Source organism: Urocitellus parryii, chromosome 14 (assembly GCF_045843805.1).
Source record: "Urocitellus parryii isolate mUroPar1 chromosome 14, mUroPar1.hap1, whole genome shotgun sequence".
NCBI lineage: Eukaryota > Metazoa > Chordata > Mammalia > Rodentia > Sciuridae > Urocitellus > Urocitellus parryii.
In genome coordinates, this window is record NC_135544.1 from 57,606,545 (window position 1) to 57,633,662 (window position 27,118).

Consider the following 27,118-nt stretch of genomic DNA (forward strand, 5'->3'; position numbering starts at 1 on the left):
ATCCTCTTGAAGTAGCTGGGATTACAGGTGTGTGCCACCACAACCAACTGGAATGTATTAAGTTGAAAAGTGCTACTTTGATATACTTCACTTTATCTGGAAGCATAAAAATTCTCTTGATTTATTCACACCTTCCTTTACTTCTCCTACCTAGACGCTGCCGTTCTCCCCCCACCGTCCATCTCTCATTAGGTTAACTGTGAGTATTTCTGGTTTTCAGTCTTCCAACCCCGGCTCTCCCCCCAGCTGCTCTTCTCTGGCTCCTTTCGGCCACTGCCTAAACACAGGGTTCCCTGTGGGTCTGTCCTTGGTCCTCTTCTGTCTTTCTGCCTACAACTGGCCAGTCAGCTTCAGCTAGCCTGCCTCCGCCAATTGGAGGCCTCTCAGATGCACCTTTCCCAGTGGTCAGCAACGAAGCACCGGCACCTCAGTGTTCCAGCAGCAGCAGGGCCACCTACCACTCCAAGGAAAGGTCGCAACATAGGTGCCTTCCCCCCAAAAAAAGAAGCCAGAATATTTGTACAGTTAGCAATCAACCCTTCCCACCATGGCTGATGTCCTGCTTCTGCACTCTCTCCTCATTCCTCAATCAAAACTTTCTGCTGATAAATGGGAAGTCCAACTCTGGATCTGAAACCACCTGTTCCTGGAACGCTGAAAAGGCCCAGAAGGCAAAGTTCTGCTCAGAGTTCTGTCTGTGGCTCTGCTCCCCTTTCCCTCCTCCCACCCTACACCTCAGAAGGCCAGCGCCTCCTCTGCCTCCTCCCGGAGGCTGCCTCTCACATTCCTTATCAACAGCCCATCCTTGAACTGCCAGCAGGACCAGTACCTGATTCTGTCAGGACCTTCCTTTCAAGAGTCAGTTGATAGAACAACTATTCTAACTAGACCTTTCTTCCTTTAAAACTAATACTGAATACTAAAACTGATACTGAAACTTTCTATCGTGGGTTTGGGACTGTTCTTTAGAGTCAATAGTTGTATAATTTTCTGCATACCAAAAAAAAAAAAAAAAATGAAACCCCAGAAGGGAGTCTCTGGTTTCATGTGGGCTGCTATCACGTCTTACATCGGAAAGGTCTGGAGGGAGAAGGGGCAAAGACAGAAGCTCGACACCTCCCACGTGGGTTCCAATGCACCCTCAACGATCATGGTGCAGGCAGCCAACACGCACCGTGAGCAGGTTCAACCTACCACACCCCTCGGCCTCCTTAGTCCTCACAAAATCCTGGGAGGGAGATACCACTCTTCCTCCTATTTGGTGAGTGAAGACACCACAATACAGAGGTTAGGTAATTTCCCAAGGTCATTCATATTAAATGGCAAATCTTGAATTCTAACCAAGCAACTGACTCCAGGGTCCACACTTTTAATGACCTAACCATTATGATAAAATGCCTGTGATATTAATTCAAAGAACACAGCTGCACACACACATTTTTACATTCTCCATCACTGGACTGATCCGTTGTAACCATGAATAATGATTAATTACGATTGAAACACGTGGTAACACTACTGCAAAACTTAAAGCCAGCACTATATTCAGAGTATTTATCTGCTAAACAAAACAAGAAAATATTGAGTCAGAACAAATACTGTGCCAGTGCACCCTAGGGGCTACCTACACACACGTGCACGTAATACTTTTTCTCATTTAAGCCAAAATTGGCCCATCAAGAAGGCAGAATTCCATCACAACCCAGGTACAGGTTCTACAAAATTATTTGTACATTGTTGTTGTTATTGTCATTGCCACAAGCCCTTCAAATAATGTGAAGACCGTTCTATATAGGAAATAATTTCAGAAAGATTGTAGAAAGGGTTGGGGCTGTGGCTCAGTGGTAGAGCGCTCACCTTACATGTGCAAGGCCCTGGGTTCGATCCTCAGCACCACATAAAAATAAACAAAGGTATTGTGTCCAACTACAAATAAAAAATAAATATTAAAAAAAAAGATTGTAGAAAGCAATAGTTCAGAGGTTAGGTTATTAAATACTAACAACCCAAATGTACATCATTTCCTGACAAAATTATCTGTCCTGGCCAGGTAGTACCTAGTTCATGAAATCAGGAAGTACGCTAATAAGCACTAAAGCAAATACCCCAAGACTATCACTGTCAAGGTTCTGACTTCTCTCCTACTGTTTAAACAAAAGGCACTTCCCCAGGAAGCTAACTGTAGATAAAGAGTGACTTCTAAGAACTGAATGTAGGCCATTCACAAGTTATAGGACATCGAGGCACAGGTTTCCACGGTACAACCACCACAGCAATGTTTTTTAGAGATAAACTTAACCTGGATATAAAATAAGGAAAACAATATCAGTGATTAAAAACCAAACCAGGCTTGAGAAGCTGGCTGTGTCCTTAACATACCGAGAGTCAAGATCATGATGCCACCAGACAACCACAGAGTCAAGCCACTCTTACTGCAGGGACGTTAGTAAGTGGAAAACAAGTATCTTAGGACTCCAAAACAGATTTTTAAGATGGAAGTGTTCCATATCTGCCACTAGCAGGCAATCACAAACTACACAGAAGGAGCTCTTCCATAAGCAATAAGCCTTCCTTCCACTGCTCAAGTGGGCATAGGCAGTAACTACTGAGCCGGTACTGACGAACCCATCACCAGCAAACCTGAACCCAGAAATCTCAACTCCCAAAATAAGGTCCTCAATTTGAAAATTATGTCACTGCCTCTGTTTCCCCTACCAGTTAGATAAATTTGCACAAATTAAAATCCAATTGTCTTCCAGCCACTTTTTAACTAGAAATACAAATCAGAACCACAACTCATTTTTCCCCCCAAATAAACCCCAGATCCAGCCTAGGATTACTGAATCAGACTTCCCAAGTGTGAGACCAAGGATCCTGGAGTTTGACCATGTTTCCAGCTGATCTTAAAGCAAAGTACACACTTCTACCTCCAAAATCATTGGTCTAGTGAAGAACTGATGGCAGTGCAGTACTCAGAGTGATGATGTCTGAGTCAAGGTAACAACCAGGTAACAGCTGCACCTGAATTCCCGCAGGAAGTCTGCAGACTGCATTACACACCCCTGGAGATGGGGCTGGGCAAACATGTGCCGACTGTTCACTTATCTTTCCTATGTTCCAGGGGCTGTACCCCAGATACCCGCACACACAGTATCTCACCTCATCAGCCACAGGGGATAGGTTCTATTTCTACACTGCAGAGGAAGTGAACCGTGGAGGTAAGAAAACTTGTTAAAGACGATACAGCAAGCAAGCTGAACCAGACATAAATCCAGATCTGCACGACCCAGCGCCTGTTCACTGCTTCTGTCTACCATGTTACTTACAGTAAAACACACTGTCTTCATTTGTTTTACTTAATAAGCACATATTACTCTTGTAATTAAAAAAAAATCTTGCTGCAGTTATTTTAAAGTTCACTAACAAGATATAAGTATATTTTTCAGTAGCAGGGATCGAACCTGGGACACTGCATCACTGAGTTATACTCCCAACACCTTTCATTTTTTGAGACACGGTCTTGCTTGGTTAGGACCTTGATAAGTTTCTGAGGCTGTTCTCAAACTTGAGATCCTCCTGTCTCAGCCTCCCGAGCTGCTGGAATTAGAGGCATATGCTGCATCGCCCAGCACCACCACCTACATATTTCAATAAGTAATAATTACCTACTTGGGGAAAAAAAAATAGCTTCCCACAGGACAAACCAAACTAAAAAATAAAACCCAAATTGATTTAAGAATTGTAATAAATTAAACCTAAAAAAAAGGAAAATATAATTTCATCTGAAGTACACCCCCACTTTTCTAGGAATCAGAGCAAGAGAATCCATAAAAATTCAACAAACTTGACTACATAAAAATCCACAGATCCTGTGTATTTATAAGGAAAAACCGCTTAGACTTAGCATTTGTAACGTCATCAGGTTAGAAGAAACAAAAGCAGTTCAATGGTGGCCAAAGAAACAAGAGGAAGTTACACAAATAGGGTTCAAATTATAAAACACATTTAAATGTTTAACCTTCCTAGCAATCAAAGAAATATACATTTCAAACAAGATACTGTGACCTTTCCCATCATAATATCTGGTGCTAATCAGAATCCAGGGTAAACATTCCCACACTCTGCTGCAGGGCGTGAAAATTGGCACACCTTCCCAGAGCACAGTTTGGCAGTGAATCAAAAGTGGTGAGACTAAGCCTCTCCTCTGGCCCTGAAATTCCACTTACAGAAATTAATCTTAAGGCTCATTAATAAATAAATAAGTAATTAACTTCAAGAATGTTCACTCTAAAACAGTAAAATAAAGATAAGGAAGGACAGCACAGTTCGGAACTTAGCAGCCACTGCAATGTGACAGGAGCTTTTTGAACCAAGCTAGTGTAAAGGTTAAAAAGTCACTTCCATTCCTAACAAAAGTCTAAAATTTTCTTATCTTTGACTCAGCAATTTTGCTTTTTGTTTTGTTCTGGCGGTAGTGAGGATTGAACTGAGGGATAGTTTACTACTGAGCTACATCCCGTTCTTTGAGACATGGTCTTCCTGAGTTGCCATGGCTGGCCTCAAATTTGTGATCCTCCTGCCTCAGCTTCCCAAGTCCCTGAGATTACAGGCATGCAAAATTTTTGCTTTCTAGGAATGTCTTCTAGGTAACAAAGACCTATATAAAGATGCAATCACCTCAGCATTCTTTATAAAACATGTAACATATAAGTTAAATGTCCAATAATAGGAGCAAAACTAAATATAACTTCAGAAATGTCAGTACTGGGAGGTTGATGCAGGAGGATCACAAGTTCGAGGCCAGCCTGGGCAATTTGGCAAGAACCTGTCTCAACGTTTTTAAAAGGGTGGGATGCAGCTCAGTGGTAAAACACTCCTGGGTTCAATCCCCAGTACTACCAAAATAAAATAAAATAAAATCATTAATAAGGTCATCATGCTATCAGTAAGCTTTTCAATAATTTTAAATGAAGTAGAAAAATGAGCTGGGGGTGGTAGCACACACATGTAATCCCAAAGGCTCAGGAGGCTGAGGCAAGAGAATGGCAAGTTCAAAGCCAGCCTCAGCAATTTAATGAGGCCCTAAGCAATTCAGCAAGACCCTGTCTCTAAATAAAATACAAAAAAGGGCTGAGGATGTGGCTCAGTAGTTAAGTGCCCCTGGGTCCAATCTCCAGTCCAAAAATTAAAATAAAGTGGACAAATGTTCACAATGTAATGTTAAGTGGGAAAATATAGATTCAAAATCATACATCCAGTATGATACAAAATATTTAGAATGCAAATGTTGAGGCTGGGGTTGTGGCTCAGTGGTAGAGCGCTCACCTAGTGTGTGTGAAGCCCTGGGTTCAATCCTCAGCACCACATAAAAATAAATTAAAAAAAAGATATTGTGTACAACTAAAAGAAATAAATATTAAAAAGTATTTAAAAAGTGAAATAAAATGCAAATGTTTATATTTCTGTATAGAAAAACAAATATAAGTAAAAAACCAACAGTGGCACTTCTAGATTATGGAATTTTTACATTCTTCATAGTTGTCTCTCTCTTCTAAAAATGAGAATACATTTTTATAAATGAGGGAAGAGGTGTAGGAACAATTTTTTTTTTTTTTTTGAGAGAGAGAATTTTATTTATTTATTTATTAGTTCTCGGCGGACACAACATCTTTGTTTGTATGTGGTGCTGAGGATCGAACCCGGCCCGCACGCATGCCAGGCGAGTGCGCTACCACTTGAGCCACATCCCCAGCCCTAGGAACAATTTTTAATAAGGTCTTCAGATGGATTTTGCTAACATTTTCCCTGAATTCTCAACTTGATGTTCAAGTGCCTAGGGTATAAGCGAATTTAAGGTTTCGATTTCTCCAGAAAACATCATTTTTGTTTTATACTATGGAGATACACAATACCATTTAGTGCCCTGTGCCTCCCTAAACGAGGTATGAGGTATAGAAACTGAGGCCAAAGCTTGACAAACCATTCACAAACCAGCTAGGGGACTCAGCATCCCACTACACCCTCAGGTGAATCCACCCTAAGACTCAAGTTTTTCCATGGCTTTATTATCACCATCTTTCTGATTCACCAGGGCTCCTAATTTCAAATTCCTTGTTTTCTTGACTCAAGGTCTTTTTTGAACTTGTAAATTAAAGAGTTAGATTGGATGATCTCAAATGCTTTCAGATTCGAGGACCTGACTTATTACTGCCTGGAAACCGGAAAACACACGTATGTTTGTTTTATGGGGTGAGGGGAGAACCACCAACACATCAACTCAAGGCAGCAAGGCTATTATGCCCAAGATCTCCTCCTTATTTCCTTTCCAAAATCTCAAGCACAATGCTTTTCTTAGAGCTCTGCTCCCAACCTTCCTATGAATCCATTAATAATGGTTTAGGACCTTATCAACTATCTTCTCCATTCAAAGACAAAGTGCTCATATACTTCACAGCTCCAGAAATAAAGGAAGTCATGCTGGGAGGAGTAAGTGGAGATTAGGAGAAAACTCAGAACACAAAAGAATTTTATCAGTCCGGAATTCTACACAGTGGAAATTTAACAGAGATAAAGACAAGGTTCAGCACTTAGATCTCAAAACTACATGGAAATGATTTGGCCTAACAGGAGCACATGTCCGCAAACACAACTGTGATTTAGTTGGCTAGGACTTCAGTGAGTCAAGTGTATAGGACTGTTTAGAAAAAAAACCTACCACCTTGATTTTTATTTTGCCTTTTATTTTATTTTAACAGTGTTGAAGAGAAGGAATGAAGGTTACTGTCAGCCAGCACTGAATACTGAACACTATAGCCTGCACTGAGAGCCACACTTTAAGAGGGCCATTAATACAGTAAATGGAGAGCAGAGGAGTTTAAAACTGTCAAATAAGAAACAGCTGGCAGAAACAGGAATACTTAGCATGGGGAATAGAGAACCTATGAACAGACAGCAACCTCAACAACTATGGAGGTCCTGGGAGCCAGGTAAAGTTGGCCAGTAGGCACTTAGCAAAATGAAGAGTCTGTTCAACATCAGAAATGTGAGCTGTGTACAATGAAATTCTTTTTCTCAAAGAAAATAAAAATAGTAATTTTTTTTTATGTGCAATCTCCCCATTTCTAAAAGTTGACTTACAATTGAAGCTTTTGTGTAAACGGGGCTGGCCTTATTTGATTCAGGCATGCTAGTTTGCAACTTGTGTCATGGTGAAACACAGTGGCTATCTTGAACAGCCACAGGGAATAGAAACACTTTTGTTCTGTGTGACACTCATAGGGAAACGAACCACAGGAAAAGGCTCCGAGAACCTGGTCTATAAATTGGAATGGGCTGCCCAAGAAAGGTGACATCACTGAAAGAATTTAGCTAGGCACAGGCAGGTAAATATTACTGGCCAGTTCATGAAGTCTGCCACTTACTACATCTGACCTTGGCCAAATACCCTAATCCTCCCTAGACTCAATTTTCTTTCCCACCTACCTTTTCCCCTTGAAAAAAGAAATATGTTTAAGTTTAGCCTATCTTTCAGGGATTTTACAGATCAAAATCTATGCAAGAAAAAATATGTGCAAGGACTATAGGATGTCAAAGAACTTAAAACAGTAATTGAGGATATTATCATAATCTACCATCATAATGTATTTATATCATACATGTCTTATCTCTTATTACTCATGTTAAGGGTATATTCCCAACCTGTTTTTTTTCCTTTAGAATATCAAGTATTTGTTGAAGATTGTTTAAAAGTAAATTAGATCCATATACTCTACTACTCACTTTATATTATTTTTTTTAAGAGAGAGAATTTTTTTATTTTTTTTTATTTATTTTTTTTTTTTTTTAGTTTTTGGTGGACACAACATCTTTATTTTACATTTATATGGTGCTGAGGATTGAACCCAGGGCCCCGAGCATGCCAGGCGAGCGCCCTGCCGCTTGAGCCACATCCCCAGCCCACGATATTTATGTTTTAAATTTACATAATAAACCATATGTTATAAACATAAAAGTAAAAATAAATAAAAGTAAATTGGAGCCAGGTGCAGTGGTGCACACCTGTAATCCCATCACTCAGGAGGCTGAGGCAGGAGCATCACAAGTTCAAAGCCAGCCTCAGCAATTTAGTGAGGCCCTAAGCAACTTTAGGAGATCCTGTCTCAAAATAAAAAATTAAAAATAAAAGGGCTGTGGTTGTAGCTCAGTAGCACTGTGTTTAATCCTCAACACCACATAAAAATAAATAAAAGAAAGATGTGTGTCCATCTACAACTTTTAAAAATTTTTTAAACAATAAGGGCTGGGGATGTGGCTCAGTGTTCAAGTGCCTCTGGGTTTTATCCCTGGTACCAAGGGGGAAAAAAAGGAAACTGGAGGGCTCAAATGATGACAGGGTGAGAGGAAAGCATAAGAGGGAAAAGGACAAACAAAGCAAACATGCAGGATGTTAATTGTTAACACCACTGACCCATCTAAAACACCGGACCAGTCAAACTGAGGGATACACCAAGTCTGGTGTGTGTGAGAGGGGTGCTATTCTAGGGCAGGCACTGGCAAGCTTCAGCCACTGCCTGTTTTTTCTTAGTGGTTTCAGAGGAAGATAGCCTTGCTCATTTAGCTATGGATTTCAGGTAGGTATTACTGTATATATCAGGCTCTGCTATATATTATGCATATGCTACTTGCACTCTTAATAGACTATGGTTCATCTCTCTATCTCTATCCAGGGGTTTTTAATAGGTCATTTGGATGTCTCTGAGCAATAGCTATTGTATATTATGGCCAAGGTATAGGAGAGGTATGTTTCTAAATGAGTCTCCTCTTATTCCTCTTCTACTTGGAAGATTACAGATTTTATAGATCCCATTTCTCTTCCAACTAATTTCATCACCCAAGACCTGAAAGACTGGGAATGTACAAGTGTGTGAGGGGTTCAGGCAGGAAAGGATCACAATGACTTACAGCCAAGCCCACCTATTCTCCTGAGGATCTCAATTCCATCTGCCCGAGCTTTGCTATTTTCATGGGACCTACAACACATGAAAAATCCTTTCTTCTTGGTTTAGCTGCCCCATCATTGAAGGTTTTCAAAAGAAACAACTACCAAAAATTAAGAGGAAACAAAATTCAAATGGAAGGAAATATGTTAACAGAAGTTTTCTGACCTACACTTAATTTCCAGCAGAAATCAGTGGGCAGTTTTAGGACTTCATTAAAGTTCCCTGGCTTATATTCCTTCCTTCATTCTGAACCAACTGTATGCAAAGACACAGATTCTCTCCAAATACCTGTATCTCCCTCAAGCAAAGCCTTCAACCCTCCTCCAGAAAACCAGTCACAGTTCCAGGGGGACAAGGACCACCACCTCACTGCTGCACCACCTACCTCAGTGCCTTCCACGGGACCACTGACTGGTGCCTAAGGACACCACTTTTCTCTAGCACAGACATTCTTCTGAGGGCTTCCAGTCATCCTTGGGAGGGTCTCCTCTCAGAAAGGCCATTTCTTCCTCTCACCTGTTCACTGAAGCCTTTTTGCTCATGAGACCAAATATTTAATAACAGCCCCCACTATCTGTAGGAAACTGAGGGGTGGGGAATGAAGGGAAAGGCTTGTCAAGCATACCGTAAGGTATGCCCCTCGCATCTTCCTTTGTTAAATATATACTGTATGGGGAACTCTGAAGATCCACAATTCTAGCTTTCTTCCAGAAAACATCTTCTCACACTCAAGATATTAACAAATCCTCAGGCTCTCCACAGCCAAGGATCAGGGAATTCCTACAGGATAAGGTATTTTTAACACAACAAATAAGAGTTTAAGAAAATGGCTTTTTCTTTCATCTGTAAATATTTAAAAGTCCCCCTGCTAAATAAGTTGGGAACAACGCCTGGCTTCACTCAAGAGGAACGCCCCATGTGCCACTGTCCCAGGCCCTAGGACCCTGTGGCATTGGAGTGCAAGGCTAACTGTTGAGCAACACAGAAAACTGCGCACCATCCACATGACTGCAACCACTGAAGAGTTTTCAAAATCAGAACATGGGGCGTCCCTCCTCCAAAAGCTATCTAAATCGGAGGAAGAAGGGGACAAAGTACCGAGAAGTGCTTAAGATGCCTCCTAAATAAATCACATATGGGTAAGAAAAAACCGGACTAGTGGTGTTTTCCTCCTCCACTAAAGGAGTCTAACTAAGAGGACCTCCAGACTGCGAGGAGGAGCCCACCAAATTTCAGTCTGCTGAGAGCCATAGGCATCCAAAGGAGCTGAGCCAGCAGCTGGCTCAAGTGTGGCAGGGAGAAAGCAGCGCTCCGCTGCAGCGGGCAGCCCTGCGTGGTCTCCAAGGGCTTGGGCCGGGGCTTTCGCCTGCAGCGCGGGCCAGGGCGCAGGCATGCACTCAGCAGCCCTGTCCTGCTGTGCAGCCGAAGCCGCCAGAGCCTCTGCAGATGCGAAGAACGCTGCACCTGGAGCCTTGGACAGGAAGTGGGTATCAGGAAAGGAGAGGAGCCCAGTAAACAGAGTCCAGGAAAGGCAGCCGCAGGCAGCTCGGCTGTGTGTGGGGCAGGGCCGGGGAGAGGTGAGAGTGTGCACGGGGAGAATGGGTGAAGGGCGGCCCGGTTGCGCCCGGTGCACAGAAGATGCTCCCTGCGAGCAGCCGGACCGACACCGCGGGCGGTGGGCTTCACCTAGCACGTGATGCTGGACAGCTGTTGGCGAGCGTCCAGAAGGACTGGAGGTGGGTCCCGAGCAACGGAACCCGAGGTGGGGGCGTGCGAGGGTGGGGAGGCCAGGCTTCCAACTCAGGCCACCCGCCGGTCCTCCTCTGGCGGCTGCCCAGGCCCCCAGGCGCGGAGCAGGCCTGCTCCGCAGCTGCACGCCTTGCGCCGCCCGGGCAGCTGGCTCCAGGCACCGCCGGCCCAGGTCCTTCCCACGCACCCTTTTCTCCCGCGATGGTGGCCAGCTCCGCGGCCTCCCCCAGCCCTTCCGCGCGCTCCCTCCGCTCCCGGGGCTCCCAGCCGCCCGAACTCCTACCGGCTTCCAGGTCAGGGACGAGCCGCCGCCGCCTGCGCGAAACTCGGCTTCCCAGAAGTCGCTCCGGCGGCCGGCCGCGCGCCTCCCAGGCCGCGCCGGATCCCCCGCTCCCTCTGCCGGCGGGCAGCCATTTCCGACAGGCGACTGCGGAACTTGCCGAAGCTTGCCGGGCCGGAAATGGCCGAAGCGGCGTTCGCCACTTTCCGGCGGCGTCCGAAGGCCGCCGAGGCCGCCCGCTCCGCACGGGGCTCGCTGGGTCCGGGGCGCGAGGCCGGCGCCGGGGATTGTGGGAGGCGTGGGGGGCACGCGGGCAGGAAGGAGCCCGCCCAGGACCTGCGCGTCCTGCGCTCGCCGCCCCGCTGGTCCCGAGCCCCTCCGCCGAGGGCGCGGGCGGCCTGTGGAGCCGCGCCCCGCTGCTGCAGGGTCGGGAGAAACTCACGTCACCCACCCCCCGACTAAAAAGAAACCCACCCGGGCAGAAGGCCTTCCTGAACCAGGCGGCCGTGCCCAGCGTGGCCCGCGCTTTAGAAATGCTTCGAATATGGAACAAGGAAGGCCGAACTGCGCGGATATTGAGCCAAAATCCCAGGGCTTTGCAAAAACAGCAGGTTCATCACTATGCGGTTAAGAGGATAAAAAAGATACGGTTTAAGAACTCAAGAGCCAACCCCTGTAAGCCGAAAAGTGCACCGTGGCTACCCCCAGGAACACTGCTGTTACGTACACATTTGGAGATGGGGACAAAGCACCCCGTGGACAACTGAAGGAATGTTGGAGGGTGTTCCACCAGTCCTAAAAGGGAGACCTGTCACCATTGTTAATTCAGGATGAATTAAAACCATCTTTTAAAATCTGTAATTGACGTATAATCTAAAATCAAATTTGCTTCAACATTTTTTAAAAACATAATTTTAATCCCCAAAGGACAGGGCTTCTATTTCCAGGGAAGCCCAGGCACACCCGGCCAGGTTGGCTCTTCTCCCTGCCCTTGGGTGGTCTGTTTATGGAGAACTGCACCCTTGAGACTGCTCAGCAGCTGCTGCGGACCCCATCCACTCCCTCTTAGTGGAGCTCAGTCCCAATACTTAGCTGGGAGGCTGAGAAAACAGGAAAGACAGATTTGATTCCCACAGGGAACGTCTGAGTTAGGATTCCATTTGCAAAAGGAAACTTGAAAAACCCCTAGCAACCCCTTTCCCAGAGCGCCCTCCTCACCCCTCCCTCCCCAAATCAGCCCCTCCTCTTCCTGCTCCTTTCTGCTGCTTTCCTGATGTCTTTACTCTCCCCTTTCCTATTTTCTTTTTCTCCTAGCACCTGCCTCTTCCTCTCCTTTCCCCTTGATTGCTACATGCAGACATACTCTTTTAAAGTCCCACCACTATCATACGTGTACAAACAAAGTGCAAAACCAGAAGCATTCCAGAAAAAGAAAATGGGAAAACTACTGGTCATGTAATACCAACTGTCTCTTTTTGTTCTCTCTCTTTTTTAGTTTGGTTTGGTTTATAGGTGATCTACTTGGCTTTCCTCCAGAGGTGGGTGGCAGCAGCAGGAAGGAGCCTGGCAGTGTGGGAGGAGACAGGACAAAGAGTCAGGGGAAGAATTTCCAGGTGTTGTTGGTGTTGGTTCATCTCCACTGGCGAGAGTGCAGATACCTGCCACCTGAAGAACTCAGTCATCGTGTACATTTGAGTAACTTAACACATTGCTGACTTATTTGTACCACTGACTTATTGGATTTTACCGTGGCCAAGCTTAAGGAAGATAAAGGACATTCACCTGAAACTTGGGGAGCCCACAGATTCACTGGTGCCCTGGATGCTGCCCAGCACCCCTCCTCCTCAGACTCCTGTGGGGCTCACTCCCCTGCTCCTCCCCCTTCCTCTCAAGCAGCTCCTCAGTCTCCTTCTCCAGCACCTGTTCCTTCTTCTAAAAGCTGTGTCCACAACAACATGACTTGGGCTGCCATCTGTTCCTCTCCACACCCTATTCTTGCCCCTCCAGCCAGATGCTATGCATGGTTTCCACCTGTCACAGGTCTCTGGCTTCAGCACTCCAGTCCCTGTTTTCCAGTGGCCCTCTAGATACCATCACAGCACCATCATCCTATTAGTGCAAACTTTATGAATACTTAATTGCCAGGCAATAGGCTACACCCTTTATATGCACTGTCTTGTTTTAATCTTACTGGGAGGTGCCAGCCTATGGAGAGGGAACTGAAACTTTAAGAGGCTAAATAAATTAGGTGCCCAAGACTGCAGAGTGCATGCAAAGCACAGTGGACTCTTAGTCCTGCCAACTCTTAACCCCACATCCTTCACCAGAACAGTAAACTTAACATATCCCACACTGAACTCAGATTCATCCCTACCCCCTGGCTCTCCTGGAATGTCCTTGTTTATAATGTTAGCACTACTATTCCTAAAACAGAAACTCCAAACCTGGCATTATCCTAAAATAGATATGATGGGTCCAGCCTGGGTAATGTGTCCACCCCTAGATCAATCCCCTTTGACTAAGCAGCAGGCTAGCTGAGACCTAACATGACAACTAGGGCCTTGCCTGAAATAGGAATTGTTCCCAGACAGTTGAGCACCTATGGAAATGTACACAAGGTTCTTTCACACACAAAAAAAATGTTTGCAACATGCCCTGCCCTTACAACATGAAAGTCGCCATATAAAAAGAGAAGCCACAAAATAAGAAGCAAAACAGTATTGTTCTGCAAGAGACCAGCAATTCAATCACATGAGATGGAAGGCAATTCCCACACCTTGTATGGTAAACAGTCAACTGGTGGTAAACAGTCAACAGTGATGTGTTCATGTTCAACAAAGTTCACTAGGAGGACTAGACAAGAACAGAAAACTACCCAAATGACCATCGGCAAAAGACCAGATAAAATATGGTTCGTTCACACAACCGACTACTTCAGAGCAACGAAAATTAATGCTCTACAAACCCACACAGCAATGCTGCTGAAACTCACAAGGCAAAGCAAAAAGAAGCCAGACCCAAAACAAGAGTTCAGCATATGACTGCCTCCATGTGAAGCAAGAAAGAGGCAAAACTAAGGAATTCCACCTCAAGGAATCCACTGGAGGACAGCAGAGCAGCTAAGTGGGCTGGTAATGCCATCTCCTGTGCTAGACACCGGGTACTCATGCGTGTTCAGATTGTCAAAATTCATCCAGCTGTTCACATACCCTATCTGCCCTTTTCTATATGTATATTGTCCTTCAATAATATTGAAATGATGGGGGAGTGCTCAAATAAAGGCACCTTTAATCAGCCTTGAACTTCAACACCAAGATTATCCTAGAGTGACCAGTTTCTCTCACCCCTGCCCCCTCTATTACCCCACCTTCTGAGAGAACCAGCAACCTTGGGAAAGAGCCACATTACTTACCACATGGCCTCATCTCCTCTGGCCCAGCCTGGCTAGATATCCCTCTCCTGGACACTTGGGAGTGGGACACTATGAAGCCGAGTCACCAGATCCGGTCTGCTTGATCTAATAACTTATACGGACTGGAGGAAGGAGTTTCTAGATGGGTGCACAGTGATAATAACAAGAAAGATGACCTGCAGGACTCAGAAGAGGAGAGCCCACGTGCAGAGGAAAGCATATGATCCAAGAGAGATGGAGAGAGGTGCCACAGAGGTGCTGACTTTCAGCCCTGGTTCCCAGACCCCAGCTTCATCAGGTACCCATGAGATTATTTGTGTGGCCTTATTATTAATAATAATAAGCTATCACAGCTTTTTGTTTCTAGCAATCAAATATGCCCTGACTGAAGTTATAGTATTCTTCCCTGGAAAAAACTGCACAGTTATTATGTGCTAGACACTGCTCTGAGCACATGTCACATATTATCTCATTTAGTCCTTTAAGGACTACACAGTAAAGTACCATGATTATTCCCATTTCACAGATGAGGAAACTGGAACTCAGAGAGGTTAAGTAACTTGCTCAAATCACACACCTAGAAAGTTGTAGTGCAGGTGCTGGACCCAGGCAGTCTGACTGCAGAGGCTGAAATCTCAACAACTACACTACAAGATGGTTTAGGGAAACACTAACAACAGCACTGTAAATTGTATGCTGCATTAATGGACCTGACTAAGGCATTTGATCCGCTAAATTGAGTTCAATACAAAGGATTGAGTGTCTAGAAAAATTGGTTAACATTTCTTTCCTTCACAAGGGAATTTCAGTTTGAGCCGTAGATGTTAAAACATGCAGAGTGTGATGAAGTCATACTAAACAAGACAATGTTCTCTTACCAGGACATTCTTTATTTTACAGATTTCAGCAGAATGCTTAGGGAGTCCCCACTGATTAGTTTTCCCCAAATGGTTAATATCCAAGAGAACGGTTTTAGTTCTATAGACACAGAAATTGATAAGAAGTTCTTAAGTCTTAGGGATTGAGGTGCTGGTGGTCACTTTCCATCTAGAGGGCTGCCAGACCCTGGGCCACTCAGCAGAGATCAGTCACAAAGAAGCCACTGGTGACCCCCAGCAACCTTCAAGATTCAGTAACTGTCAGTGAGTTTAAGTCAGATAAGAACCTGTTCTATGTGTAATGCTTTGATTTTAAAAGAAAGTGCTGACAGCTGCTATTTGAGATCTTTCCTATATATAAGTGATTGGGCAATTTTGTGGCTTATAATTAGAACAATGCATGACAATGTCTAGATTGGGCTCCAAGGTCACTCTTCTCTTCAGTCTGTCAGTGCCAAAAGAAACAAAAGGTCATCTTCTGAGGCTCCAGGACAGCACTCATTACCGGCCAAGTGATGTTACCTTTTAAAACTGCCTAGTTTTTGTCTGGCAAGAGGAAGGGTATAGTTTAGTTGGTTCACAGATAATTTGTGGCAAGAACACTGAGTTAACATAAGCTCTAAGACAAAGCACATTTTATTGTCAAAAAATATTTTGGGGCTGAGGGTGTACTACAGGAAGAGGTCAAATTAGCTATCAGTGGATATTAGCTATCCAGCAGTGGATATCAAACCACCAACAACAAAAGTTGATTCTGGAAATTTCGTATAATGATACAAATACCGCTAAGGTCAACATACAGGCACCTAATGTCTATCCTAAATCACACCAGTTAGTAGCAAAACTGCTGGGTTAGACACATGGTGCCACAACATGGTCCATCTGCTCCAGGGACTTGAGTCATGAGAGCTCCAAGCAGAGAAAAGAGGTGGCCGAGCGCTCTCCAGTGTCACATTTGTATGTACAACCAAAGAAGTTATCCATAGACTCAAAAGAGCAACTGCTCACTAGCTTCTCTTTTTATATTTTTTTCCAAAAATATCTTTATTTTTGTTTATTTTTTTATGTGGTGTTGAGGATTCAACCCAGGGCCTCATGCATGAGGGGCAAACACTCTACCATTGAGCTACAACTCCAGCCCCTCACTAGCTTCTCCTAAAAACACCATGTGTGGAGCTGGGGTTGTGACTCTAGTGGTAGAGTGTTTGCCTAGTATGTGGGAGGGACTGGGTTGGATTCTCAGCACTGCATAAAAATAAATAGAATAAAAGGTATTGTGTCCATCTACAACAACAACAACAAAAAAGACACCTTGTGTGGATCAGGCACTCTAGTTGGCAAACTGATACAGAGGTTCTTGAAAAATATCAATTAACTTCTCAGTTAACCAATTTGGTGAAAGTAAAAATTAAAAGCACAATTTCCAGAAGTAATCACACAGTGTATGCTTTCAAAACATATATAACTTGGGCTGGGGGTATAGCTCAGTTGGTAGAGTGCTTGCCTCTCATGTACAAGGCCCTGGTTTGATCCCCAGCACCACCACACACAAAAATAAATAAATAAATAAATATTTTATTTATTTATATATATATAAATATATATATATATATAAATATATATATATATATATATAAATATATATATATATCTTATTTATAACATGATTTTATGGATGGCAAAAAACACCATAGTTTCTACCAATAAGATTTGCAAAAGAAAAACATGTAGGTATTTTTTAAGATTTTTTTTTTAATATGGACACAATATCTTCTCTTTATTTATTTTATTTATTTTTATGCGGTGCTGTGGATGGAACTCAGTGCCTCACATGTGTGAGGCAAGCGTTCTGCGGCTGAGCTACAACCCCAGCCCCCAAAACATGTAGGTTTTAAATCAACTCATGAAGACTTGCAAACAAGATTTTATTGAAAAGAAAATTTTTCTCCATTTTCCTTAATGTTACTCAAAATTAATTCTCAACCTAATTGGTAAGAGCATAATTCTAGTAGGAGACAAATAAATCTCAGAACAAAATAATCATTGATCCCTTCCCTAACTCAAGCCTGCAGCCTTGCAAAACTATGACACAGGCTAAAGATAAAACCAAATGAAAATGTGATCTTATTTCTACAAATCCATTGATGGACGGGGCACTAATAATTAAAAACTCATCTATACTGGACAGAGTGACAAAATATTTCACCCTCATAGAAAAAGAGGCACATGTAGTTTACTAACAAAAGCTTTTTTTTTTTTTTTTTTTTTTTTTTTTTAGTAATGGTGATTAAACCCAGGGCCTCACACATTCTAGGCAAATGTTCTACCCTGAGCTACATACAGCCCCATCCCTTTCCACTTTTTATTTTGAGACAGGGTCTAAATTGCCTATAGCAACCTCAAACTTGCAATCATCCTGCCTCAGACTCCTGAGTACCTGGGATTCCAGGTATGCGCCACTGCTCCTGGCTAGAAAAGCATATTTTTAAAACAAAAATACATTAACTATATGTAAAATTAAGTAAACATGAAAACTCTGCAGACTTTCAGATCACTATGCATTTCTATTATTTTATGCACATTTAACTATGCTGAAATGCTGTCTCTTTTCATTTCATATTTGATTAGATTAAGTAATAAGCTTTATCAAATTGCTATCTGTATGTATCAGCCACTTTGAGTTCTTTGTTCACTTGCTTTTAAAGCACTATTATGTGTTTCTACATAATCATCTCTAAAGATACTAGCTTACTGGGTGTGGTCTAGCACACAAGTAATCCCAGCGATTTGAGCAGCTGAGGCAGAAGCATCACAAGTTCAAGACCAGCCTCAGCAATTTAGCAATGCCCTAAGCAACTGGGTGAGACCCTGTCTCAAAATAAAAAATAAAAAGGACTGGGATAGAACTCAGTGGTAAAGCACCTCTGGGTTCCATCCCCAGTTACAATCAGTCAGTCAACTATTTCATCCCATGGTGTATCTCAGTGGTTTTGAATGACAATTCATTTGACCCATACACAATTTCATCAGAAAAGCAAGCTTGTGAGTTTTGAATACAGCTAAACCTATTCAATTGAAAGGACGTCCTTCATTCCAAGATTATGTTCTCCTGTTTTTAAATGTCAAAAGATGCTTTTGTGAAATTATAGTGGTAGTAGATGAAAAATCTTGACAAAATAGTGAAACATTTTGGTATTCCCTCCCCAGCATTTTTTTTTTTTAACTTTTCTGGTCCCTCACATCTAAAAGTGTGTAACTGCTAGTCTGTCCAACTACACCCTCCTGGCATTTTAAGGTATTCAGCACCCCCACCACCACCACTGAAACACACACACAGGAAGCACTCCTGTGGTAGCCAGCCTCAGACACAGCCCCAGTGGTCCTGCACCGTGGTGTTCACAGCCCTGTGTGGTCCCCCACACACTGTAACCAAGGACCATCTGTGTGACCAACAGAACACAGCAACAGGGATGGTAGGTCACTCCCAAGATTAAGTGGCACAAGACAGCTTGTCTTCCATCACGGTGGCTGCAAGATTTTTCAAGATTTTCGCTCTAGCAAAGGCTCCCCGGCATGTCATGACAACACTGTGGACTGGTCACTGGGAACTGAGGCTTCCTGCAGATGACACATCTGTGAGACTGGGGGCAGGTCCCCAGCTCCAATCAAGCCTCATGAAAGACCCTGAGCCAGAACCACCAGGCTAGACCACTCCTGTACTCCTCACTGCAGAAATGTGAACTAATGTCTGCATCTACAAGGACAAGTCTGAGATAATCTGTTCAGGAGGAACAGATCAATAATATGACTCCTTTATCATATTTCAACTGCAAATTTATACCCACCCCCATCCCCAAAAGTACACTGCAAGAGCTGCCCAGCCACGCTCAGGCCTGTGCTGGAAGAGGATCAGCAGAGACTGGCCCCCATTTCCCAGCTCTAGTTTACTTCCTCTGACTTTTCACTCCTCAGGCGCTTTTTCCACTTTCCTCATATTGACCAGAACTCAGTAAACTAAACAATCCATCTCTAGCAAGGGGATCAATTCCATAAGTCTGTAGGCTTTGTGAAAAGAATCGTTCTATGTAAATATGATATTTTATGAAATTTTAGAAATCTGGTAAATTTCTATTGACAGAATTCCTAACCCCAGCTGTCCAAACCTTTACTAGACCCATGCCTAGCTCAACAGAGGAGCAAATCTCACAATTTGCTCAACAGAGGAGCAAATTTCACTGTGAAAACTGAAGGCAACAGACTTGAGTGAGCTCTTTTAAATACCTTCCTTCCAACTTTAAACCTATCTATAAGTACTGGTGTGAAAAAATATTACTGCAGCAGATGCCAGAGTCCCTCTTAGAGATGCAAAAAGAGCCTTATTTGGAAGACTACTTTGCTGTGATGCTCAATGTGTTGAAGAAGAAAATGTAGCTCAGAAACAAAGAGATGAATAAACAGATCTACACTAAAAGGAGAGGAAAGTCCAAGAACATGGAAACTGAAGGTAGGAAGCGATGGGCTCTCATAATGGGAGAGGTCGGAGCCTGTGAAGAGAGCTCCCAGTGATGATGGAGCTGGAGAAAACAGAGATGTCAATTATTAAATTTTAATTTATTTATGCAGAGCTGGGGTTATAGCTTAGTGGTAGAGCACTTGCCCCCTCACATGTGAGGCACTGGGTTCGATCCTCTGCACCACTTAAAAATAAATATATTTAAGAAAAAAAATTTAACTTATTTATGTTACTTAAGGTTTAGGGACATAAAATCCCCTAAACCTTAAGTAATATCTGTCACGTACCTTATATGAGTGAGTTGGGGGGAAATCCAGAAAGAAGATGGGTAGGGCTGAGCAAGGCATGGTGACACACACCTGTAATCCCAGGAACTCAAGGGGCCAAGACAGAAGGGTCGTGAGGCCAGACTCAGCAATTTAGCGAGACCCTGTCCCAAAAAAATAAAAAGGGCTGGGGATGTAGCATGGTGCTAGAATGTCTCTGAGCTCCATTCATAGTGTCACAAAAAAAAAAAAAAAGGAAAGAAAAATAACCATAGGACTGAATTACAAGTGAGATGAAGAATTTAATGGAAGCTGTCACTCCAAAAGCAAAAAATCCACAAGAAGATGAGCTCTCAGGAATTCACAGAAATCTCAGATTGACCTTCCCAGTGGACGCAGAGAGGGCCAGGGCCAATGTGACTTAAACCTCATCAAAGCACTTTACCTTGGCTGACATCTGGTACATAACCACCCCTTCTTCTTTCATCTTCTCTGGCCTTTGACAAACAGATGTCCCCACTTCCTTTCCAAAACTAAGAGCTCCATGTTTTAATGTGATCTAATATCCTTCCTGTAGACTTGGCTCCACTGTTTATTTTCTCTTTGCTGCCTGCTCATGGCAGGGCTTCTCCTTTTGCTCATAAACAGGCCCAGCCCAAGCTGCCACTGTCTTTCTGGCTTTGAACCCAGAAGGACTCAAGATCTCAATCCTTGGTCCACTGGTTTTTACAGGTAGAACCTTGGATATATTATTTAACCTGTCTACATCTTCTCAGCTATAATTTCATCCATCAGAAGATGGGAACAGTCATAGCACCCACTTCATAATCGTAAGGATTTCCCTGGCTACATGTAAATTGTTAGGCCAGCGCCCAGCACGCAGGAAGCCCCAGCTAGTGCTAGCTGCTATGGTCTTCAATGATACCAAAAGTCTTTGTGAGCAATTTCTACTGTGTCCCCGTCCTTCACTGCATTCACCCTTTAATCCCTGGAAGCAATTTCTACTGCAACTGCTCTCATTAAGGTACCAGTGACTTCCTGATTCACTCCAGTGAATCTTTATAAGCCTCATTTGGAACTCTTCTGCAGAACTAAAGAAGACCTAGTGGGTGCCCTCTTGAAAAGAATCTGCCCCCTCACATCCCACCCCACATTGCCCTCTCACCGTTCTCCCTCTTTGCTTTCACTGAGAATCTTAATTCCCACCATCCTTTAAAGGCAAGTGCTGAGTATTCCAGCAAGCTAATCTCTCACACAGCACCTCTGGGTGAAAACAGCATGACTTGAACAGCCAAATCTCTGTCCTTTTTTCTTTTGTTTTGTTTTGTTTTGATTTATTTTTAAAAAAAAATATTTTTTTAAGTTGGACATAATTCCTTTATTTTATTTATTTATTTTTTATGTGATGCTGAGACGCAAACCCAGTGCCTCACACATGCTAGGCAAGTGCTCTACCACAGAGCCATAAGCCAACCCCCAAATCTCTATCTTTAGCCTCGACTTTCCTCTGAGCCCTTGAGCCAAACTGCCCACTGGATCTCTTGTCCTCAGCTTGCACAAACCCAGTTGTCCAAACCAAATTTATAGAGATTGTTAACAAAACAACCATTTTCTCTACCTTCCCCACTGCTTTTCCTTCTCTAGAAATTGTTTTCTTCATTCATGAAGTCACAATCTTGGCAGTAGTCCAAGCTGGAGACAAGGGCTATCATCCTCCTGTCTCCCTCACCCCCATGTCCAGCTGGCCATCCGAGCCTGACAGTGGAATCTGATGGGATCTACGGCTTCCCTCCATTCTGTTCTGTCCTGCATGGTCCCACTGTATCTTGGGTGGGTTTTGGCATATGTGGGCCTGGACTCTGATCTTATGATGCCACCAGCTTGCTAGGACTGCTCTTGGCCAAGTTATTTAACATCTGTGGCCTCAGGTTTCTGTGGAACGTAAATGAGATGTGATGTGAAAAATGACCACACACATTACAAACATCCCCTGCATGGCCTCCTCTGGGTCTTACCCCAGCTGGTGCAATGCAGTCTCCACCTGATTGGCCTGTTCTTGTCCTTTCTTCTCCAACTTGCCCTAGAGTTAATCTTTCTAGAAAATAAGTCTAAAACATCCATCCCTGCAATGGTTACTCTGGGTTGTCTGGGTAGGTTGATGAGGGTGTGTCTAGGAATGACAGGGACAGCAAACTGAGGTGCGGACCCAGGGACCCCACCATAAATGTGGGCAGTACAGTCCAATAGGTCGGGGGCCTGGAGTGGAACAAAAAGGTGGAGGAACAAAGAAGCAGGAGCAGATGGGAGCCAGAGTCTTCCTGAGAGGGCTCTTGATTGCTGCTGCCATCATGGGGGACAGCAGACTCCGGCTCCTTCACTCTTCCAAAGTGGACTCTAGCAACTCTCCAGGGAGCTGTCAGGCCTTCAGTCCTGGAAGGGGCTACATCCTCGGTTCTCCTCCCTCTGAGGCTCCAGGCTCTTGGACTGCACCGCTACTGGTCCTGCAGCTCTCCAGCCTGCAGACGGCCATCGCAGGACTATCCAGCTTCTGGGCCAGTCTAAGAAATCCTTTTTTGTACTCATACATATGTATATTCTGTCGATTCTGTTCCTCTAGAGAACTTTGAAAATCTTCAACATTTTCTTTTTTCCAGGGGAACAAAGTCCCACTGCCTTGACATAATAAGTGATCAATTCCAGCTGCCTTTCTGGTCCCTTCTTCCCCAGCCTAGTTACTCCAAAACCTAAGGCTGTCCCAGCCCATTCACTTCCACTGCCTTAATCTCACATGCTGATCCCTCTGGCTGTCATGTCCTTCCCCATATCCAAGCTCTGTCCAGCTGGCAAGCTTCTTTATCCCTCAAGACTAGTTCAAAAGCTGCCGCTTAAAGGGCGACACTATTCTTGACTAGTTCAGGTTTTCACAAAAACCCCCTCTCCATATACTCATATGTAAAGGAAGAGAGGGAGGATCAATGACCAAACCATTGTCCATGTGCAAAAATGTTAGAAATTGGTGTCTCTGGTTAAAGATGATTTCAAACTTACAAAAAAGTTGCAAAATGCTAGGAATTCTGGCAACTGTTCTGTAAATTTGAAATAATTTCAAAAGAAAAAGCATGATGCAATTCTAATCATGAGGAAACAAACCAACCTAAGTCGAGGAACATTTACCAAACAACTGGCCTGCATTCTAGAAATTCAGTGTCCTGAAAAAAGAAAGGAAAGGAGGAAGGGAGAGGGCAGCAAGAGGCAGGAAGGCAGCTGGACTAAACAGTGCGCGACCCTGGACTGGACGTCAATTTGGACAAAATGCCCTAAAATGTGGGGAACAAATGGTGAAATTTGAAAACGATCTCTTTATTGTTATAGCAATATTAAATGTTCTGAATTAAAACTACATTGTGAGGCTGGGATTGTGGCTCAGTGTAGAGTGCTCACCTAGAATGCATGAGGCACTGGGTTCAATCCTCAACACTACATAAAAATAAAACAAAGATATCGTGCCCACCTAAAACTAGAAAATAAATATAAAAAAATACACTGTGGTTAGGAAAAAGAATGTCCTGCGTAAGAAGTCCATGCTAAAATATTTAAAGGCAAAGGATCAGGATGTTTGTAATTTTAAAAGGTTTTGGATAAATAAATATTCTCCCTGCCCCTGTGTGTGTCCAGAGAAAGAAAAATAAAGCAAAAACTATCGCTTGTGAACCTTTTTCCACTCTCGAAATTAATGCTCCCTTCTGAAAACTATAAGCCTTTGTGAAAGAAACTGGAACTGAAACCAATGAGTGGAAAGATCATTTGTGTCCACAGAATGGAAGGATCAGTGTAGCTAAAGTGCCACACCACCTCTAGCAAAATGCCAACGATATTTTTCACAGAAATAGAAAAAAAAAAGTCCTAAAATTCATATGAAACCAACAAAAGATCCCAAACAGCCAAACAATCTTGAGAAAAAAAGAACAAAGCTAGAGACATTATACAACCTGACTTCAAATATGGTACAAAGCAACAGTCATCAAAACAGCGTGGTGCTGGCCTAAAGATGGACATAGGGAGCAACGGAAAGGAACAGAGGGCCCGGAAATAAGCCCACGCGTTTACAGTGATCAGCCTTCACTGGACGTGCTGAGAAAACACATAGGAAAAGAAGAGCCTCTTTGATAAATGACATTAAGAAAATTGAATATCCACTTGGAAAAGAATAAAAGCCAACTCTTATACCATATATAAAAGTAAACTCAAAATGGATTAAAGACTTAAACGCAAGACCTGAAATTTTAAAACTATTCAAAGGAAAGATGGGGGAAAGTTTCTTGACATGGGTTGGCAATGTTTTTTGGTTTTGTTTGTTTCTGTGGTGCTGAGGATCGAACCCAGGGACTTGTGCATGCCAGGCAAGCATCCTACCAACTGAGTTATATCCCCAGCCCTGGCAATGATTTTTGGATGACCGGAATATACACAAAACAAAGCAGCAATAGGCAAATGGGATTGTTTCAAATTAAAAAGCTTCTGCTCCGCCAAAGAAACAATCAACAAAGAGACAACAATGAATGGAAGGCAATATGCAAACCATATGACTGATGAGGGGCTAATATGCAAGACCTAGCATAGGAACTCAAACAGCTCAGTAGCATGAAAACAAACCTGTTAAAACTAGGCAAAGGATCTGAACGGACGTTTCTCAACAGAAGCCATACAAACAGCCATTGGGTATATGAAAAAATGCTCCACATCACCAGTCCTCAGGAAAATGCAAATTAAAATTACAATGAGATATTACCACATATCTGTCAGAAGGGCTATTATCAAAACACAAGACACAAGTGTTGGTAAGGACATGGAGAAAAGGGAACACTTACTTGTACACTGCTCATGAGAATGTAAATGGATGCAGCCAATTGGAAAATGGTATAGAGTTTCCTCAAGAAACTAAAACCAGAAAACTACCACGTGATCCAATAATCCCAATTCTGAGTATTTTTGCAAGAGAAATGAAATCTGCAGCACTGTCCACATTAGCCAAGCAATCCATCCACATACGGATGCTACAGAAGGATGAATGGATAAAGCTAATGGAGACAGAGACGCATGCGTATATACTGCAACAGTGTTCATATGTATTTTATGTTGGACTGCCATTCAACATTAAAAAAGAAGGAAATCCTGACATTTGTGACAATACGAATGAACTTAAAAGACACTATGCTAAGAGAAATAAGCCAGGCACAGAAAGACAAACACTGCATGATCTCACGTACATACGGAATGTAAAGAAATCGAACTCATAGAAGCAGAAAGTAGAATAATGACACCAGGGGCTGTGGGGATGGGGAGATGGCAAAAGGCACAAGGTCGAGTGAGCATGAACTAATCCAGATCCACTGTGTAGCACAGCAACTATAGTGAAGAAGGTATCACAGGGCCTACAGCTATAGCTCAGTGGCAGAGCACTTGCCTAGCACATATGAGGCACTGGGTTGGATCCTTAACACTGCATAAAAAATAAATTAAGGCATGCTGTCCATATACAACTACAAAAAAAAAATTTTAAAGACTATTACATATTTGAAAATTGCTGAACTAGGAATATAAGTCAGTGTAGAACACATGCACAAAACCCTGGGTTCAATCCCAGTACAGAACGAAAGGAAAAAGAAAATTGTTACACAAATAAACAAACATATCCATCTCATCCTTAACTAGCTTGATTTAATCGTTTCAGGATATGTGTGTGTGTGTGTGTGTGTGTGTGTGTGTGTGTGTGTATGTATATATACACACACATACACACCCACACCTCGAAATATCATGTTATGCACTGTCACTAGATACAATTTTCATTTGTCAATTACATCTTAATTGAGCTGGAGGTACAAAAGGAATGGGGGAACCAAGCATGGCTGTGTGCACCTGTAGTGCCAGCCACGAGGGCAGCTGAGGCAGGAGAACCATTGGAGCCCAGCCTGGGCAGCCCAGGGAGAACCCAGCTCTTCAAAAAGCTGTGGGGGAAAGGCAATATTTCTCTGCTGTGTTTTTTTTTTTTTAATATTAAATTTTAGTTGTAGTTGGGCATAATACCTTTATTTTATTCACATATTTTTATGTGGTGCTGAGGATTGAACCCAGGGTCTCGCACATGCTAGACGGGCGCTCTACCACTGAGCCACAACCCCAGCCCCCTGGCTGTGCCCTTTAAGTAGTTCTGACTTTTAAATCTTGTTGACACTTATAAATAGTGGGGAGGGGAAACTGAAAGCACATCAAGGAGAGTGGAGGAGACCTCCAAAATGGAAAACAAGCAAAAACAACTGAACTACATGCCCGGCCCTTCTGCCCGGGCTCGTTCTCCTCAAGAACCGAGGAAAGTCCCTCCATAGTACTCACTTTTCCCTGAGCACTCTGCGCTACAGTTTGGGTGAAGAATGTCCTATGTGTTAAATATTTGGTCCCCAGAATGGCACTATTGGGAGGTACTATGGACCTTTATGAGGGGCCTTGTGGGAACCCCTTAAGTCATTGGGGAGAGTCCCCAAAGGATACTGTGGGACTCCTGCCCTTTCCTGTTTCTTTTGTAGCCTGGCCATTTGCTCCCTGCCGTTGCATCTGACACGCCTACCAAAGGCCCTAAGCAACAGATCCGGGCGATCAAGGATGGAACCTTTAACACTGTGAGCCAAAGTAAGCTTTTCTCTCTTTATAAGTTAATTGTGTCAGGTATTTTGTTATAGTAACAGACTAACAATCCTGCTTACTTGCTCTTCCTCGGGGAAGGATTATTTCTATAGTGGATGAGACCAGGTACAGAGTCACTGTGCACACTCTTCCCAGTCTGCTTTCAATTCCTCTTAGGGAGATGTCTGCCCATTCTTCTCTCCTCCATCTGGTAGCAGGTACAGCAGTCTCCAGACACTTTGCCTAATGTCAACGAGAAACCGATGTCTAAGGGGAAAATTCCATTCATGGAAGAAGAAACGAGATGCCTGTTTTGGTCTTGGGTCCAAACCACCTCCTC

General features: G+C 43.3%; 1 protein-coding gene across 6 annotated transcripts in view; it reads right to left on the reverse strand.

Annotated features, from left to right (window-relative positions):
• Extl3 (exostosin like glycosyltransferase 3) overlaps nt 1-27,118 on the reverse strand; it is a 103,385-nt gene that overhangs the window by 40,789 nt on the left and 35,478 nt on the right. For 2 of the 6 annotated variants that reach the window (XM_026398843.2, XM_026398838.2), the window contains exon 1: nt 11,032-11,741. The exons of 2 other annotated variants lie outside the window; for them this stretch is intronic. The gene's annotated coding sequence lies outside the window, so the exon portion shown is untranslated. Of the gene's footprint in view, nt 1-9,384; nt 9,450-11,031; nt 11,742-27,118 lie in introns of those variants that run through there. 2 more of the 6 variants (XM_026398844.2, XM_026398840.2) reach the window with 2 other exon arrangements.